A 10,937-nucleotide genomic window follows, 5' to 3' on the forward strand; every position below is an offset into this window, starting at 1 on the left:
GCTGGTCAGATAAGATATAAACATAGCTGGAAATAAACTGCTCTCGTTCCAAAGCATAAAGTAAAAGCTGCAATGGAAAGGTTCAGACCAAAGAATATTCATGTGCTAGAATGGTCCAGTAAAGGCCCAGAGCTAAATCCAATTGAGAATGTGGGACGGGATTTGAAAGTTGACGTGTCGATACGATCCCTATCAAATCTGACTCAGCTCAAGCTTTTTATTGACTGAAAAACATCTAAATTTACATGTTTAAAGCCAGAAACATACTCCAAAAGACTTGCTGCTTTTGTTCATAGCAAAGGCTAACTTTATGAATTATTGAGACAATGGAAAATGCGAATACTCTTACTTGTAAAAATAAATAAATAAAATCAGTGTATTTTTTTCTACACAACTACAATCTACTTTGTTTTGGCTTTTTGCACAAAATCCCTATGAAATACTTATGTTTACAACATGACAAAATGGGGAAAAGTTCATATATGTGTTATAATTTATGAGTAAGTGCCTTATCAGTGTTGCTATTTTGCCAGATATGCATTTGTTGCAGATCATGAAATGCAAGGTCAACAGATGGAGCAGCTCACAGACACGGGAACTTTATGTAGAAGTGGTGATAAAGGTGTGAAGACAGACTAATGAGGGAGTGAGGGGGATTCACGCCGAGACAACACCATCAGATGACTGACTTCCTGATTCGGTGGAGAGCACCTCCAGCTGGAAGCCCCCAATCCGAGAGGCATGGAAGGGAGGGGGAATGTCAATCTAACCTAGCTATGGAGTGAGTGCAAGTCTCACATCCCTGGCAAAGCCACGTGCGGTAAGGAGACATCAGGTTTGGCATAAAACGGACAGACAGGCTTATGGTGACACTCTGACTCAGTCTGGGAAAAACCACAAGCTGGGAATAGCAGAGTGGCAGCAGTGTGTGGGTTGTTGTGAACAGTCTGCAAGTGCTGCAAAGAAAGAGCGACATTTGAATGAATAGAATGATGTCTGAAGATATATCACAATAAATATGGAAATGTAGGAGCCAAGTAATAAATTATCTGGTTTTGGACTTAAAGTTTAGGCAGAAATCAGAAGACAGTGAGCCATGTTTGTCCCTTTCATATCAGATGTTCCCGTACACTCGTTCAGCTGTCACTTCAACCAAGAAAAATGTCATTGTTTTCCTCTCCATGCTCCAAACACAATCTAATCACAGTTTTATCATCTCCCGGTGGCCCCCAAATGTCTAACACAGCCCTGGTCTGAGGCAGACCAGACTTCGAAATTATCCTCTTCATGTCCAACTAAAAGCACTGACACACCTGCCTCCACTCACGTGCTCTTAGAAGCCGCTGATCAGAGATAAGACGGCGATGGCGTTCCCCCGATAAAGTCTGTCAATGTGCGATTATAGAAGAAATCTGTTCTGCGTAAAGCAGGCCTGCCAGATATTTGGATCTAACTGATGTCTTTCTTGTCCCTGAGCCCAAACAGATGACTACTTATGAGCTTTAATACATGAACTAGATGATGACTAGAGTGTGACTCTGATTTTATTAGCTTTCCTTATTTTTGATGGTTCAAGGGGAAAATAGTTCTCAGCATGCCTGCTCTCTGCTGAGCCCCTTTGGATGCCGTGGTACCGACCAGCCTGTGCTGAATGGTGGTAAGAGCTAAGCCATCTGTTCAACTCTATTTTCATGGCTCTGTATGTCATCAGGGAATGCTGCAAGCTAGAGGAACTTAAACTCCTAAAAAGTCCCGTTTGCTCAACAGGTCAATTTTAAGCTCTGTTTAAAGGCACTGCTAAATGACAAGACCCAGGTGATTGGATACCTTGTACAGAGCAGACTACCGTAATAAAAGAAAGAAATACATGCTGAGAAGAGATTATAGTTCAAGGAAGACTAAAGGAGATTATTGCTGTCAAGGTTATTAAATGACCATATACCCTAAAATGCACTTTAAGATGGGATAAAAGGCAGATTTTATTAATTAAACTTTGTTCACACAACGTCCTTCTCGGGTTGAGAAAGGATAAATTTGTGTATTCTTGGTTGAGGATGAAACAGAAGCTGGCAGGATTCATTTGAGATTACTCAGTGCAAACATAGCGTAATCCCCTTATCTGCGTACTTACCTGTCCCCGACAGTGATCCAAGCCTACCTCTATGAGCCTCATTGGCCTGACATTCTGGCACGGGCAAATCCCTGTCTAATGTGTCAGCTCAGGCAGCTTTAACACCTGGCACAGCAGCGCTTATCTGCCGAGCACCCAAAAGAACCTGCATTACACCACTGAAGGTTCACAACAAGTGAATGGGCTTCAAATATCCACACAGTGAAATTGCTTCTTGCGTTGAACAGGCAATATGTAAAGCTTAGTCTGTTACTATGGGCTTAAAACTGGATTAAAGTACATGTACAGTGTGACATATACAGCTACAGTCAGGATGCGCATGCCTATCACTGGATCCTTTATTTGTAATGGCGGTGTGAAATGATAATGCAAGAAGTCGTGCCAGAAGTCTGCAGTTCTTATTGAATTCCTCTAACTCTCCTACATTTTCAATTACAGACTCTAAAATATGCCAGTAGTATTTACCCACACTATTTCTTTATTTGCTAGTTTATGTTATGAATCTGCCAGGATAATCAGAATTTAGGAGTGAATTTAAATCGGTTGATTTTGTAGCCCTGATCTGGCATTTAAAGAAAGGCCTCCTATAGGCTCAGCTATTCCAAAACCAGTTGGGATTTACTATATTTTGGTTTAGTGCCCAATATTACAACCAATATTATCTAGATTTTAAGTGTATAGCTGTTGATTGGAAGTGAAGTTATCACTCCACCCTCATGCAGTGCATCGGAACCACTGGCAGCTAAACATTTTTTAGATTATGGATTAACAGCTTGTACTTTGCTTAGAGCATAAGACCTTAATCTAATGCGAAGTTTAATTTAAATTGTATTGAACTAGTTTAATTGTGATTTGTGTTTCAACATTCTTTACTTTTTATAGGCTTAACTCTCCATCTGCAATGCTTAAACAGTCTAAGTACTCCCCTTTCATCTGAAGCTGATAATTTGTCATAAAGTTGGCACTGAAAGACATTCTTAAATCTAATGTGTTTTCAACTTGTTTTCTAAGGGTAGCGTTGGCTTAGTGGTTAGAGCAGTGTCCTTGAGGTCTGAGAAGGTTGCAAATACCTGATTCAAGCCTTACAGCCTCTAAGCTGGGTTCCTGAGCAAAACCCTTACCCCCACCCTGCTCCATGGGGCACCACACAATGGCAGCCTAATGCCACTAAAACTGAATTAAATGCAGAGACTGATTTTCCCTTTATTGTGGGACAATAAAGGGATTTACAAGATATTCAGATACTAATTATTAAAAACACTTTTATGTCCCTAATAGAACACTTTACTCTCAATCTGCAGGTTTACTAGTGGTTTGCAGAATTTATAAAAGTAATATGGGAGGCAGATCTTTTGGTTATCAGGCTCCTCTCCTGTGGAACCAACTACCAGTTTTAGTCTGTGAGGCAGACACGCTGTCTACTTTTAAGGATAGGCTTAAAACGTTCCTTTTTGATAAAGCTTATAGTTAGTGGCTCAGGTTATCCTGAGCTATCTCTATAGTTATGCTGCTATGGGCTTAGGCTGCTGGAGGACATAGGGATGCCTTTTTCATCATTCTTCTTCATTCTATCTCTATTCTTACACTCTGCAGAATTCGTTAGCTCAATCTCTAACATTATGCTCTCTTTGCTTTTTTCTCATAGTAGCTTTATCTGGTCTCCCCCTGTTTGGCTGTGACACCAACCTGGGGAGAAATTTCAGCTGTGCTGCTGCCATCAACAACTTTGTTTATAGATGTTGTCTTTTTTTCAGTGTAGTCCTGTTTCTCTGACTAGTTGGATGTGCTCTCTTTATCCTCTGACATGGGAGCTGGCTTGGAGCTTGTTTACCTTGCTGTGCTTTCCCTGGATGGGGTCTCCTGTGCAGTTGGTTTACACATGCCTTTTGTATCTCTGATTCTTTCTGTATTTCTGCTTCTGTCTCCTTGAAACCCAGTCGACCTCAGCAAATGGCCGTTCACACTGAGCCTGGTTCTGCTGGAGGTTTCTTCCTGTTAAAGTGGAATTTTTCCTCCCCACTGTCGCTACAAGCATGCTTAGTGTGAGTGATTGCCTTCGAGTTAATGAGTACATGCAATCAGCTAGTTTTCCTTTTATAGAAAACTTTGAATAAATTTGATTGTATGATTTGGTGAACTGTAAAGTGCCTTGAGATGACATGTGTTGTAAATTGGCGCTGTATAAATAAAATAGAATTTTTATCTGATAGTTTTTGTATGTAAAATAAAGACTTTGCATTTAGATTATGAAATGGCCTCCTAAATGTAAAAACCTCAAACTAGTTGACTATCATAAAACGGGGTTTAAGGACACCATCTGTCAATTCTGAAATTTCTGAAAATAGTCGCAAATCATAAGCCACAATAAGCTTGTGGTAAAGGAAAGGAACTAAACAAAAATTGTGTATGTGTGTTTTTTAAAACAGCACTGGGTAATTTAGACTCGTGGAATAAATACTTTATTAATACATGGATACAAATAAAGCTTATTTGTTCAAGTGTTTCAATTAATAAGTAAAGGCTGCATAAAAAAGTGATTTATGTAAACGGGATCAAATTATAATGTGTATTATATAAGATAAACAAACATTTTAATGAAAGAAGATAAAGAACACAAACTAACAAACAGAAAAAGCAATACAAACAAAAACAAAACACAGACAGGAAAAAAATAATCTATAACTCCAATAATTTCCGGTTCGGCCGTTTTCATTTGGCGTCACTAAGGCTGCATGACCGAAAGTCATGTCTGGGTCAACAATTGGTCAGTATTTGTAGGAAGACTTCACATTATATTTCATTTTCAGCATTATTTATTTTTCTAACAACAATTAACATTTTATCGCCGGACCCCGAAAAGGTGAGTTTTTTTTCTTTCTTTCTTTAAGTAAGGAACTAACGGCAGTTCATAAAAAACGAGAGTTTTTCTTAGGCAGGCGGAAATAGTGAAGAAGTAAGCTCACTTCCTTAGATAAAAATTAATAAGGTTGTTTATCATACGTTTAAACTTAGTTTGAAAATATTAGGTAAGTTGTCGTCACTTGCACAAAGGAGGCTCTGCAATTTGCAAACCATATTCTAATACTATATGGTACTAACGTTTAAGCTTTCAGGGCTGCTAAGGGGGTAGAGATTAACATATATATTATTGTTTTTTTTTTTTCAACGTGTCAAAAAAAAAAAATAAAAATAAAAACTCAGAACAGATTCAGAACATTTTTGCATTTATATATACTGCCACTTAGTGGCGAAGAACCTGCATTGCGTTTTTATTTACGGGGATCGATGCAAAGCTTCTTAATGAAAATAAACAGCAAAAAATTAAGACTATAACCAGTTTAGACTGTATGTCTCTTTCCAAGCCAACTCTCTGATCAGCGTCTTTGAAAAGACTATCTACAGGGCAGAAAATCGTTCGTAATAGTTATTGTAAGGAACCCATAATGCATTGCGGGAAAACTAACAATGTGATATTTTGTAACCATAAAATCAAACAAATGCAGCGGTTTGTTTGTCCATGGCCGTTAGAAGGAGTTGATATTTTGCTATGAGGATACATTTTGAAACGCACGCAGAGATAATTATGAAACCATAAGTTAAAACGCTATGTAGTTTAGTGACTACCCTCCCCTCTCCTAGAGGTAGTCAGCTTTGCGCAGTGGCAGTATCGTAGCCTATGAGGTTTATCCGAGGCGCGATTATTGCTAGTTGAAAACTTTACCCAATACCCCGCCTTGACGACTTGAAATATAGTCGGCAATGGCAATTTTTGACGGTCTCTACGGAGGCTGATCATGCTGTTAAAAGAAATCTGTTATTGTAAACTTGTCGTAGTCGTTAATTATTTATCTTGTCGGACTGTCAGTTTTATTTTCAGTGTACTTTGTTTATTTGGTCTAAACCCCCTTAGCGGAAATTCAATTTTCGCTGTTGTTTTATGGGTGGGCGAGACCTGTAAGTCCGTCTGTGCCCTTCCCTCGAAAATAAAAAGAACCTACTTAGGCTGGAATGGCGAAAAATAATAAAATTGCAAGAAAGGTGTAATAAAGACAAGAAAGGAAGAGGATTATATAAAGTACGAAATAATAATGAGAGAAACAGAAAGGAAGCAGTGATCATGATTAAGAACGGGTCATACCTTTTTAAATGTTAATTTATATTTAATAGGGAGGCAAAATAATGATAATTGTGAAGGATGTGCAGAAAAAGAAAATGTAGAACATGTACCGATGAACTGTAAAACTTATGAACCTGGAAGGGAGAAATTGAGAAGAATGGTTGGAAGGACAGGCCAAGAATGGAATATTGGGAAATAAAGGAAATAAAAGGGATATTTACAGATTAAGGAAAGCATTAGAAGAAAAAAGTAAAAAATATAATTTGATTTAAATAAATTAATGATGCTACACACTCCTGTACAGTAGGTGGCAGTATGAAACATATAGTTGGTTTCGATCCGCCATAATAGAAAAGAAGAAGAACGCATATAGAAACTTCCTTTAATGTGTTTCCTGTTCTCATCGTTGCCTATGCATCGGATCTAAATGCAAGCGGGTCTTGTATAAATATAGCTAGAGGAGTTACTAGGAATGAAGCTATTTAGTGCAAGAGAGATTTATGGGCGACAAGACACGTTATAAATGTGACTAGGCACTCAGGGCAGGTATTTTAAATGACCAGCAGGTGTCGCCCTGCGTCAACGGGACTGTGGCCACAATATTCTACCACCTTGTTCTTCATAGTCAATAAATGGGACATTTATGAATCAGATCGTTGTCTGTGGAACTTTATTTTTGGTGTGTAAATACTTTTTCTGGCAAATATTTAAGCATATATCTGAAGAAGAAAAAAAAATCCACAATAGACAACAAATCCCTGTATTTCCTTCCACTGGCCTTAAAAGTTTGAACCTGTTTGACATGAGATAATATTCTCATGGAAATAATATATTTAACCATATATCTAATCATATATGTGGAAAAATGGCCGAGATAAACCTATGCAATTTTTCTATTATTAAAGTGCTTTCTTTTAAATATGTTTTGTAAGTTTTTAACTGAATTGATATTATCTTTTTAGCTGTAGGCCTATTAAATTTATAGCTCTTTCCCCTATAATTTGGTCTGGGTTCTGCTTTCTCTGGTCAACTTAAGTCACTTAAAGAAAACAAATTTTGTATTTGTATGAGGGCTGTCAAAGAATATCGACGTTGAGGTAAATACACTCTACCAGAGGAGAGATCACAATTAATAAAATATGAATTGTGCTTGTTGACTGCTATATTTTTTACAGGAAAAACATTTCTTATGCTGGTTCTGCTGGGGCAGCAGATCAAGAGACCTGAAGACTGGCTGGTTCTGTGCTGGGATAGTTCAGAATCCTGGAGCTGATGGTCCAGAAAAGATGCTGCACAAGTTGCTGAAGATGCACAAAACCCAGGAGAAAATGGAGTGTTAAGTCAGAGGCTTTAAATAATTTTTAAAACGGATTAAAAAAACCTGTTGCTCTAAAATAGATCCTCCCTGCATTTGATTCAAACAAAACTTCCTTCACATAAAAAAAATAAAAAAAATAAAATTGATTTACTTTTAGTTCAGTTTAAAATAACCTCCTGGAACACTACAAAATGTTTTATAAATTGTATCATGAGTTTTACATTTATTTTGAGTATTTTTAATCCCTTTCTGCCTCGCTGATGTTGATTTACATTAGCAACACATGTAAAAAAATATACAAATTAGGTGATTGTGTGATAACCAAACCCCTGGCATGAGTTGGAGGACAACCTTATATTGTAAAGGCAGGTAAATTGGCGGTTGTAGCTGGAAACCCCCATTTGAAAAATAAAACAGCCTCACAAAACATGACATTTCCTGAAAATGGTGCTATTTACAAAACTTTTTTTTTTATTTGGGAGTACTAGTGCTCCTGGTAAAATAGCTCTAACTTTTGGGTGGAAACTGGTTTCATCATATTTAAAAGCATCACCGATTCTTTTCGACATTTGATTTATTAGCATATCTCAAGCTCAAATGCACTGAAGTCCTTCACCTCATTTTAAATACCATCAAACAAGAAAAGATTTTACCTGCTGACAGAACGGTTTTCTGTACTGAGCTTCAATTGTTCCCTCAGCTGCAGAAAACTGGTATTCCTGCAGGTGACAGACTTGTCATACAGCTTAAAATCTGTGCTATGACTGAATTTCTCTAAAAATGCTAAATGATTGTTGTTGTTTTTTCTCAGATCAGAAATCTAATAAAGCTGAACCATAGGCTGACAAATAACATGAGTAAATAAATTAAATACGTTTTACTACAGTTGAATGTCATGTAAGTATATATCATAGTTGACTGAATAGATACAAGTACTGCAGGATTTAATGAGGATACCGTCTTTAAAGAGCTGTTTAACTATATCTTGATCATAATAATGTTAAGAGGTTAGCTTGCACAGGCACACAACCCATCTACATAATAATATGCATGAAAATAGACAAAGCATAAACCTCTCCTGGGTGACAACTACTTAAAATGGGACACGGCCCATTCACGGCAGAGGAGAGTAATGAAGCTGGTCCACAGCAACCATGCAGTGTTTTAAAGTCAGGACCTTCTCATTTTTTATGTGTTTGGGCACAACTGAGCTCCTGAAGTTCACTGAGGACCACTGTAAAAACATCCAATGTGCATGCTGGGACCACAAAAACATTACACTGCTTATGAACACGGGATCATATGGCTTGTTAAAATAATACGATAAAATCAACAATTTCCAATAGTTAAGTTTTGAGATAAGGGGTCTGGACCTCTAAATGAAAAAAACTAAAATCGTACGTTCATGAGATACAGAGTATGCTAAATGTGAGGGTCCTGCTCTGGGAGAAAAAAGATGTTAAACCTTTCAGACCTAAATTTGTGTTAATATTTTCCACAATGAAATGTGTGCTGTAGCATGTGATACTTAAAAACATATATGTATATATATACACATACATATATATAAACTCCTATGTGGTCTGAGGTAATGACAGTTTTATGAGGCACAAGCAGCAAGAAAAGAGGACAGGAGAATAAGACGCTCCAGCGACATTCAACAGCGGCTGAGAATTTCTTTTAAATATAGGGCTATATATTCTTATAGATCAAGAAAACATTTGTAGCAACTAACACATTTTTCCTGTTTATTTATCATCAACTTTTTTTTTCTTTTATAGCCTGTAAATGGTTGTGTGCTTTAAGTAAATGCTTTCAATCTCATTGTACTTGTATAATGACAATAAATGAAATGGAATTCTGATTCTGATTTGAATTTAAAAGGTGGAAATTGAAATCCACTGGACAGACAAGCACACACATAAGTAAGCTGTTTTAATTAAACAAATGACACAGAATCCTCAAAATACTTCCTTGATAAAAATGGAAATCCGGACTGAAAATTGAGATAATCATTACATTTAGCATCAATTCCTAAAAATCTTATTCAAATCTGTTCAGTAGCTGCTTTTTTAGTTATTCTGCTAATGAAGAAACACATACAGCCCCTGTAGGTTAAGTCTGTTAAAGTTGAGTTTGCCTAATTTCATAACAATATTTAATAAGAACATTGTTTGTTCAAACTTTTTAGGCCAGCGGATGGAAATGCTGGGATTTGCTTTCACCTCACATCTAACTCCATAGGTCTACCGTTGCAGGTCTTCCTCAAGATATATGCCTATACAATTGTCTGAGAAAGTATTTTCCCATAAAAATGGCTCTACAAACATATCCGATTAATAAATGTCCCATTTTTTGACAATGATGAACAAGGTGGTAGAATATTGTTGTCGCATAGGGTGATTGACGGTCCCTTTGGCGACACCTGCTGGCTATTTAGGGTACCTGCCCTGAGTGCCTCATCGGACTTTTTATGTGTGTATTTCATCGCTGATGCATCTCTCAATGGATATATCTATTCCCAGTAAACCCAGTAACTAAATCCTACTTTCATTTAGAACAGATGTTGGAAGGTAATACAATGAAAGGGCGTTTTTCCATGCCTGCCTGAGTAGGAACTTTATTTTGGAGAGCACCGCAGAGTCGGGCTTGAAACGAAATGTGACCTACTGGACCGCATTTTGTTTTAGTGGGTGAAAACGAAATAAAATCAAACAATTTAAACAGGCAAACAGCTCGTTTTTTCCTGCTAGTGTCTTGTATACCCGCGGAAACGGAGTGATAAAAAGTACATCGGTCCAGCTGGAACCTCCTGATTTCGGACTTTTTCGAGCCCTAAATAATGATGCACAGGATATGACGTCATTGCTGTTAACGCCACTAATCAGTGGTGAACAAACACAGCTGAACCCTGAATAACACGACTTTTATGAAAGAAAAACTTATCCGCGACTGATTTCTCTTTATTTTTCTCATTAGAACTGACAGCAACACTACTTGCTTTCAAATATTAAATAAGTAAAAGAAGCAAAAACATTTGGTCAATTTGCATCCTGCCCTGGAACGTTGCTGAGTTTAACAGTAATTGCCGATTTAAAGTTCTGTCATAGACTAGCTGGATTTATCTTTAATACTTTATTAGATATATGATTCTTTACGTTTTTAGAGCCGGGAATGTAGTTTTTAACGCTCGGTAACGTGGAAACCACGCCCACATTAAAACCATGACCGAGAAGGATGGAGCCCGTTCTTAATAACTTCTCTATTGTTAGAGGAAGTCAGCTTTGCGCAGTGGCAGTATCGTAGCCTATGAGGTTTATCCGAGGCGCGATTATTGCTAGTTGAAAACTTTACCCAATACCCCGCCTTGA

General features: G+C 37.5%; 1 long non-coding RNA gene across 1 annotated transcript in view; it reads left to right on the plus strand.

Annotated features, from left to right (window-relative positions):
* The first annotated feature begins 4,854 nt into the window (after positions 1-4,854).
* LOC107096752 overlaps positions 4,855-10,937 on the plus strand; it is a 10,249-nt gene continuing 4,166 nt past the window's right edge. The window contains exon 1 of the long non-coding RNA XR_001481809.1: positions 4,855-4,991. This is a non-coding gene — a long non-coding RNA (uncharacterized LOC107096752). The remainder of the gene's footprint in view (positions 4,992-10,937) is intronic.

The sequence above is a fragment of the Cyprinodon variegatus genome, unplaced genomic scaffold, assembly GCF_000732505.1.
Source record: "Cyprinodon variegatus isolate N-32 unplaced genomic scaffold, C_variegatus-1.0 Scaffold647, whole genome shotgun sequence".
In the NCBI taxonomy this organism is placed as follows: Eukaryota; Metazoa; Chordata; class Actinopteri; order Cyprinodontiformes; family Cyprinodontidae; genus Cyprinodon; species Cyprinodon variegatus.